Below are 8875 nucleotides of genomic sequence, written 5' to 3' on the forward strand. Positions count from 1 at the left end.
GAGAACTTGTTCTCAACTAGCCTACCTGGTTAAATAAAGGTGAAATAAAATAAAATAAAATAAAATAAATACAGTTCTCCCTGAGTAGTCAGAGTGTGTTTGTCGTACAGTTCTCCCTGAGTAGTCAGAGTGTGTTTGTCATACAGTTCTCCCTGAGTAGTCAGAGTGTGTTTGTCGTACAGTTCTCCCTGAGTAGTCAGAGTGTGTTTGTCGTACAGTTCTCCCTGAGTAGTCAGAGTGTGTTTGTCATACAGTTCTCCCTGAGTAGTCAGAGTGTGTTTGTCATACAGTTCTCCCTGAGTAGTCAGAGTGTGTTTGTCATACAGTTCTCCCTGAGTAGTCAGAGTGTGTTTGTCATACAGTTCTCCCTGAGTAGTCAGAGTGTGTTTGTCGTACAGTTCTCCCTGAGTAGTCAGAGTGTGTTTGTCGTACAGTTCTCCCTGAGTAGTCAGAGTGTGTTTGTCATACAGTTCTCCCTGAGTAGTCAGAGTGTGTTTGTCGTACAGTTCTCCCTGAGTAGTCAGAGTGTGTTTGTCGTACAGTTCTCCCTGAGTAGTCAGAGTGTGTTTGTCGTACAGTTCTCCCTGAGTAGTCAGAGTGTGTTTGTCGTACAGTTCTCCCTGAGTAGTCAGAGTGTGTTTGTCGTACAGTTCTCCCTGAGTAGTCAGAGTGTGTTTGTCGTACAGTTCTCCCTGAGTAGTCAGAGTGTGTTTGTCATACAGTTCTCCCTGAGTAGTCAGAGTGTGTTTGTCATACAGTTCTCCCTGAGTAGTCAGAGTGTGTTTGTCATACAGTTCTCCCTGAGTAGTCAGAGTGTGTTTGTCATACAGTTCTCCCTGAGTAGTCAGAGTGTGTTTGTCATACAGTTCTCCCTGAGTAGTCAGAGTGTGTTTGTCATACAGTTCTCCCTGAGTAGTCAGAGTGTGTTTGTCATACAGTTCTCCCTGAGTAGTCAGAGTGTGTTTGTCGTACAGTTCTCCCTGAGTAGTCAGAGTGTGTTTGTCATACAGTTCTCCCTGAGTAGTCAGAGTGTGTTTGTCGTACAGTTCTCCCTGAGTAGTCAGAGTGTGTTTGTCGTACAGTTCTCCCTGAGTAGTCAGAGTGTGTTTGTCATACAGTTCTCCCTGAGTAGTCAGTGTGTTTGTCGTACAGTTCTCCCTGAGTAGTCAGAGTGTGTTTGTCGTACAGTTCTCCCTGAGTAGTCAGAGTGTGTTTGTCATACAGTTCTCCCTGAGTAGTCAGAGTGTGTTTGTCGTACAGTTCTCCCTGAGTAGTCAGAGTGTGTTTGTCGTACAGTTCTCCCTGAGTAGTCAGAGTGTGTTTGTCGTAGAGTTCTCCCTGAGTAGTCAGAGTGTGTTTGTCGTACAGTTCTCCCTGAGTAGTCAGAGTGTGTTTGTCGTACAGTTCTCCCTGAGTAGTCAGAGTGTGTTTGTCGTACAGTTCTCCCTGAGTAGTCAGAGTGTGTTTGTCGTACAGTTCTCCCTGAGTAGTCAGAGTGTGTTTGTCGTACAGTTCTCCCTGAATAGTGAGAGGAGTGTGTTTGTCGTACAGTTCTCCCTGAATAGTCAGAGTGTGTTTGTCGTAGAGTTCTCCCTGAGTAGTCAGAGTGTGTTTGTCGTACAGTTCTCCCTGAATAGTCAGAGTGTGTTTGTCGTACAGTTCTCCCTGAGTAGTCAGAGTGTGTTTGTCGTACAGTTCTCCCTGAGTAGTCAGAGTGTGTTTGTCGTACAGTTCTCCCTGAATAGTCAGAGGAGTGTGTTTTGTCGTACAGTTCTCCCTGAATAGTCAGAGGAGTGTGTTTGTCGTACAGTTCTCCCTGAATAGTCAGAGGAGTGTGTTTTGTCGTACAGTTCTCCCTGAATAGTCAGAGTGTGTTTTGTCGTACAGTTCTCCCTGAGTAATCAGAGTGTGTTTGTCGTACAGTTCTCCCTGAATAGTCAGAGGAGTGTGTTTTGTCGTACAGTTCTCCCTGAATAGTCAGAGGAGTGTGTTTGTCGTACAGTTCCCCCTGAATAGTCAGAGGAGTGTGTTTTGTCGTACAGTTCTCCCTGAATAGTCAGAGGAGTGTGTTTGTCGTACAGTTCTCCCTGAATAGTCAGAGGAGTGTGTTTTGTCGTTCAGTTCTCCCTGAATAGTCAGAGGAGTGTGTTGTGTCGTACAGTTCTCCCTGAATAGTCAGAGGAGTGTGTTTTGTCGTACAGTTCTCCCTGAATAGTCAGAGGAGTGTGTTTTGTCGTACAGTTCTCCCTGAATAGTCAGAGGAGTGTGTTTTGTCGTACAGTTCTCCCTGAATAGTCAGAGGAGTGTTTTTGTCGTACAGTTCTCCCTGAATAGTCAGAGGAGTGTGTCATACAGATATATACAGCTATAGAATTTATAACTTTACTACTGTAGCATGTAGGCTAATGTAACGTTAAATCAATGAGCCTCCACACCGTCAGTCAGTGTGGGAACGTGATCAATGCACCCAAGATTGAGCTACAACTGGCTAGGCAGTTGGTAGCCTCGTGATTACTTGATTAGTTGATTAATTGGTGAATGGATGGATGGATGGATGAATGAATATATTAATGGATAAATGGATATATAAATGGATGGATGAAAGGATGAAAGGATGGCTGGATGAATGAATGAATGAATAAATTAATGGATAAATTGATATATAAATGGATGGATGGATGGATGGATGGATGAAAGGATGGATGGATGCATAAATGGATGGATGATATATAAATGGATGGATGAACGGATGGATGGATAAATGGATGGTTGGATATATAAATAAATGGATGGATGGATGGATGGATATACAAATGGATGGAAGAACGGATGAACGGATGGATGGATATATAGATTGATGGATGAATGAATAAATAAATAAATGGATAAACATATGGATGGATGGATATATAAATGGATGGATGGATGAACGGATGGATGAATGAATACATTAATAAATGGATGGCTATTTAAATGGAGGGATGGGTGGATGAACGGATGAATGGATAGATGAGAGAGAGAGAGAGAGAGAGAGAGAGGGAGAGAGAAAGGGAGAGAGAGAAGAGAGACAGCAAGGGAGAGAGAGTCAGAATGGTTATGAACACAAGATATCCAATACACTACAGTATATTTCGGGTAAAACTCCAATTGGCTAGAGTATATTTGCGGTAAAACTCCATTTGGTTAGATTATGTTTGGGGTAAACTCTGATAGGCTAGAGTATATATGCGGAAAAACTCCATTTGGCTAGAGTTTGTTTGGGGTAAAACTCTGATTGACTAGAGTATATTTGCGTAAAACTTCAATTGGCTAGAGTATATTTGGGGTAAAACTGATTGGCTAGTGTATTTGGGTTAAAACGCCACTTGGCTACATAAATCCAGTTAATGCTATTGATTACGACCAGTAGAGGGCAATATCAGTATGTTTAAGGCCTTGGAACGTGACTAGAACATGACTAGATCATAACTGTAGATTTACCTGCCCTTCTGGGACCTACAACCACTCCCTCCCTCCCTCGCTCCCTCTCACTCCATCCTTTCGTCTATACTCTCGACTAAATAGCTAGTAAACTCCAGACCAGAGTTTTCCTCATCTATGGGGAGTGTCCCACAAACACACGGTCACAAACACACACACAGCTATTGTCCCCCACCTGACTGGGTATGAATTTGAGGCGTGCCTCCTCGTAGATGGCCGGCAGGGCATTGCTGAGGGTATTGTCCTCCACGTCAGTGAAGCCCACCCCATGGAAAACACGTCTTGGCCAAGGGCATCAAACCTGCTGCTGTCAGCTTGGACATGGTGTTCAACCTCAATGCCTGCACCACCAGACCCCCTGCTTGACCGGAGGACACATAGATAGAGAGGGGGTATAGGGGAGAGAGGAGTTCATTTGTATAAAAGTTAACTTGTTTCTTTGTTGTTCTAATACACTGTGTCTCTACTAGCTACATCAGCAGCGTTATACATGTGCTGATTACGACCTGTGTCATGATTTAGAGTTCATCAATACTGTTGTTCTCCTCTCTACAGCTGCACTAGAGGCACAGAAGCAGAGCTGGTTTTTCACTGGAACATTTGGCATGACAATAGATGGAGCAAACAGAGCAAGTCCCAGGGACAAACGTGCTGTCTGACAAATAGAATAAACGAGGGAATGAGAGAAAGAGAGAGAGAGAGAGAGAGAGAGAGAGAGAGAGAGAGAGAGAAAAAGAGCGAGAGAGAGAGCGGTGGAGAAGGAAACACAGAGATCAACCGGGGATCAGAGAGACATGGACAGCCAGACGTCAAGGGGGAGGCAAGGATAGGTCAGAGAGAGGGGGGGAGAGAGGAAGAGGCAAAGAGGGAAGAAAACAACTCAACTAAGACCACTTTTTGAGGAAAATGGCAAAAGGACAGAGAGAGGCGAGATGAAAGACGAAAGTTTAGGGGGTATTTGGCTATTAGGGATGTGTTTTGGGAGTGGGGAGTAAGTGTCAGTTTAGGGCATTTTACTCTTGTTCTTGGGCTCACTCCTCCTCTGCTGCTGCAGCAGACTGCCACAGCCTCACAGCACCATATTAAGAGCCCTCTGTCAGCAGCCATAGTGCTGCTGGGAGGTCAACAGCTCCCTACACAGTCCATACATGTTACACGCTAAGACATAGATACATACAGCGCATTCAGAAAGTATTCAGAACCCTTGAATTTTCTACATTTTGTTCCAGCCTTATTCTAAAAAGGATTCATTTAAAACATATACACAATACCCCATTATGACAAAGTGAAAACAGGTTTTTAGACATTTTTGCAAATTCATAATAAAAAATAAAAAAAATCTTATTTACGTAGGTATTCAGACAATTTGCTATGAGACTCGAAATGGAGATCTTTTTACAACTTGATTGGTCCACCTGTGGTCAATTCAATTGATTGGATATGATTTGGAAAGGCACACACCTGTCTGTATAAGGTCCCACAGGTGACAGTGCATGTCAGAGCAAAAACCAAGCCATGAGGTCGAAGGAAATGTCCATAGAGCTCTGAGACAGGATTGTGTCCAGGCACAGATCTGGAGAAGGGTACCAAAACATTTCTGCAGCATTGAAGGTCCCCAAGAACACAGTGGCCACCATCATCCTTAAATGGAAGAAGGTTGGAAACACCAAGATTCTTCATAGAGCTGGCCTCCAGGCCAAACTGAGCAATTGGGGGAGAAGGGCCATGGTCAGGGAGGTGACCAAGAACCCAATGGTCACTCTGACAGAGCTCCAGAATTCCTCTGTGGAGATGGGAGAACCTTCCAGAAGGACAATCATCTCTGCAGCACTCCACCAATCAGGCCTTTATGGTAGAGTGGCCAGACTGGAGGAAACATGGCAGTCACGTCTGGAGGAAACCTGGCACCATCCATTCTGTGAAGCATGGTGTTGGCAGCATCATGCTGTGGGGATGTTTTTCAGCGGCAATGACTGGGAGACTAGTCAGGATCGAGGGAAAGATGAACGGAGCAAGGTACTGAGAGATCCTTGATGAAAACCTGTTCCAGAGCACTCAGGACCTCAGACTGGGGCGAAGGTTCACCTTCCAACAGGACAACGACCCTAAGCACACAGCCAAGACAATGCAGGAGTTGGTCTGGGACAAGTCTCTGAATGTCCTTGTGTGACCCAGTCGGAGCCCAGACTTGAACCCGATGGAACATCAGAGATCTGGAAATAGCTGTGCAGTGACACTCCCCATCCAATTTGACAGAGCTTGAGAGAGTCTGTGTAAAGGGTCTGAATACTTATGTAAATGTAATAATTCACTTTGTTTTTATTTTATACATTTGCAAAAAATGTTTTGCTTTGTAATTAAGGGGTATTGCGTGTAGATTGATGAGGGGGAAAAAAACTATATAATCCATTGTAGAATAAGGCTGTATGGTAACAAAACGTCTCCCCACAAACAGGTACAGAGACATACAGACACAATACTTATGCAATAAAATGTAAATGAATTACTTTTAGATTCCGTCTCTCACAGTTGAAGTGATTATGATAAAAATGTATAGACCTCTACATGCTTTGTAAGTAGGAAAACCTGCAAAATCGTCAGTGTATCAAATACTTGTTCTCCCCACTGTATTAAAGGGATAGTGGGAGATTTTAGTAATCAAGCCTCTTTTCTAGTCAGATGAACTCATGCATACCATTTGTCTCTATGTGCAGTTTGAAGAACATTTACTGCACACAAGAGACATACAAATGATATCCATGAGTTCATCTGACTCTAGATATGTTGCAAAGGGGCTTAGCTGTCCAAATGTTGCACTATCCTTTTAAAATAAGAAAGAAATAACACAAATACACACACCTGGTTGAAGATGGGGACCAGCTTGCGTCCCAGTATCTCTTTGTCTTTGAAGCCATCCGACTAGAGGATGACCTCAGCGATGAGCTCGATGTCTGTTCGGGACATGACCACGGGCCTGAACAGCTGCTTCAAGTTGTCAGGCAGCTGCTGTCTTCCTCCATAACCCTTACCAGCCCGGTTCAAGATTGGTGATAGAGAGTGGGGTGATAGAGAGAGACAGAGACAGAGAGAGCGAGACAGAGAGAGAGACAGAGAGACAGAGACAGAGAGAGAGAGGAAGGGCGGGCGGGAGAGACAGAGACAGACAGATAGAGAGTGTGTCTCTCGGTCTCTCTCTCTCTCTGTCTCTATTTCCTCCCCCCTCACTGCCTGTCAGGTGGACCCTAACTGGGGGGTGTTTATAATGTTGAACCCGGGTGGTACACAAACAGACCCCACAGAGCCCCAGAACAGCAACACAATTAGACCCAACCAAATCACGAGAAAACTAAAAGATAATTACTTGACACATTGGAAAGAATGAACAAAAACTGAGCAAACTAGAATTCTATTGGCCCTAAACAGAGAGTACACAGTGGCAGAGTACCTGACCAATGTGACTGACCCAAACTTAAGGAAAGCTTTGACTATGTACAGACTCAGTGAGCATAGCCTTGCTATTGAAAAAGGCCACAGTAGGCAGACCTGGCTCTCAAGAGAAGACAGACTATGTGCTCACTGCCCACAACATTAGGTGGAAACTGAGCTGCACTTCCTAAACTAATGCCAAATGTATGACCATATTAGAGACACATATTTCCCTCAGGTTACACAGATCCACAAAGAACTTGAAAACAAACCTGATTTTGACTCCCATAGCTATTGGGTGAAATACCAGTGTGTCATCACAGCAGCAAGATTTGTGACCTGTTGCCACAAGAAAAGGACAACCAATGAAGAAGAAACACCATTGTAAATACAATCCATATTTATGTTTATTTATTTTCCCTTTTGAAATTTAACCATTTGCACATAGTTACAACACTGTATATACATGTATACATAATATGACATTGTAATGTCTTTATTCTGGAACTTCTGTGAGTGTAATGTTTACTGTTCATTTTTATTGTTTATTTCACTTTTGTATATTATCTACTTCACTTGCTTTGGCAATGTTAACATATGGTTTCCCATGCCAATAAAGCCCCTTGAATTGAATTGAGATAGATAAAGAGACAGAGAGACAGAGGAGGGCGGGCGGGAGAGACAGAGATAGAGGAGGGCGGGAGAGACAGAAAGACAGAGGAGGGCGGGCGGGAGAGACAGAGAGACAGAGGAGGGCGGGAGAGACAGAGGAGGGCGGGAGAGACAGAGAGACAGAGGAGGGCGGGCAGGAGAGACAGAGGAGGGCGGGCAGGAGAGACAGAGGAGGGCGGGAGAGACAGAGGAGGGCGGGAGAGACATAGAGACAGAGGAGGGCGAGCTGGACAGACAGAAAGACAGAGGAGGGCGGGCGGGAGAGACAGAAAGACAGAGGAGGACGGGCGGGAGAGAGAGACAGAGGAGGGTGGAAGAGAGAGACAGAGAGACAGAGGAAGGCAGGCGGGAGAGACAGAGAGACAGAGGAGAACGGGCGGGCTGGAGAGAGAAACAGAGAGACAGAGGAGGGCGGGAGAGAGAGACAGAGAGACAGAGGAGGGCGGGAGAGAGAGACAGAGAGACAGAGGAGGGCGGGAGGGAGAGACAGAGAGACAGAGGAGGGCGGGAGGGAGAGACAGAGAAGGGCGGGCGGGCTGGAGAGAGAAACAGAGAGACAGAGGAGGGCGGGAGAGAGAGACAGAGAGACAGAGGAGGGCGGGCAGGAGAGACAGAGAAGGGCGGGCGGGCAGGAGAGAGAAACAGAGAGACAGAGGAGGGCGGGAGAGACAGAGACAGAGGAGGGCGGGAGAGACAGAGAGACAGAGGAGGGCGAGCTGGACAGACAGAAAGACAGAGGAGGGCGGGCGGGAGAGACAGAAAGACAGAGGAGGACGGGCGCGAGAGAGAGACAGAGGAGGGTGGAAGAGAGAGACAGAGAGACAGAGGAAGGCAGGCGGGAGAGACAGAGAGACAGAGGAGAACGGGCGGGCTGGAGAGAGAAACAGAGAGACAGAGGAGGGCGGGAGAGAGAGACAGAGAGACAGAGGAGGGCGGGAGAGAGAGACAGAGAGACAGAGGAGGGCGGGAGAGAGAGACAGAGAGACAGAGGAGGGCGGGAGAGAGAGACAGAGAGACAGAGAAGGGCGGGAGGGAGAGACAGAGAGACAGAGGAGGGCGGGAGGGAGAGACAGAGAGACAGAGGAGGGCGGGAGGGAGAGACAGAGAGACAGAGGAGGGCGGGAGGGAGAGACAGAGAGACAGAGGAGGGCGGGAGGGAGAGACAGAGAAGGGCGGGCGGGCTGGAGAGAGAAACAGAGAGACAGAGGAGGGCGGGAGAGAGAGACAGAGAAGGGCGGGCGGGCAGGAGAGAGAAACAGAGAGACAGAGGAGGGCGGGAGAGACAGAGGAGGGCGAG

Source organism: Oncorhynchus kisutch, linkage group LG15 (genome assembly GCF_002021735.2).
Source record: "Oncorhynchus kisutch isolate 150728-3 linkage group LG15, Okis_V2, whole genome shotgun sequence".
Taxonomy (NCBI): domain Eukaryota; kingdom Metazoa; phylum Chordata; class Actinopteri; order Salmoniformes; family Salmonidae; genus Oncorhynchus; species Oncorhynchus kisutch.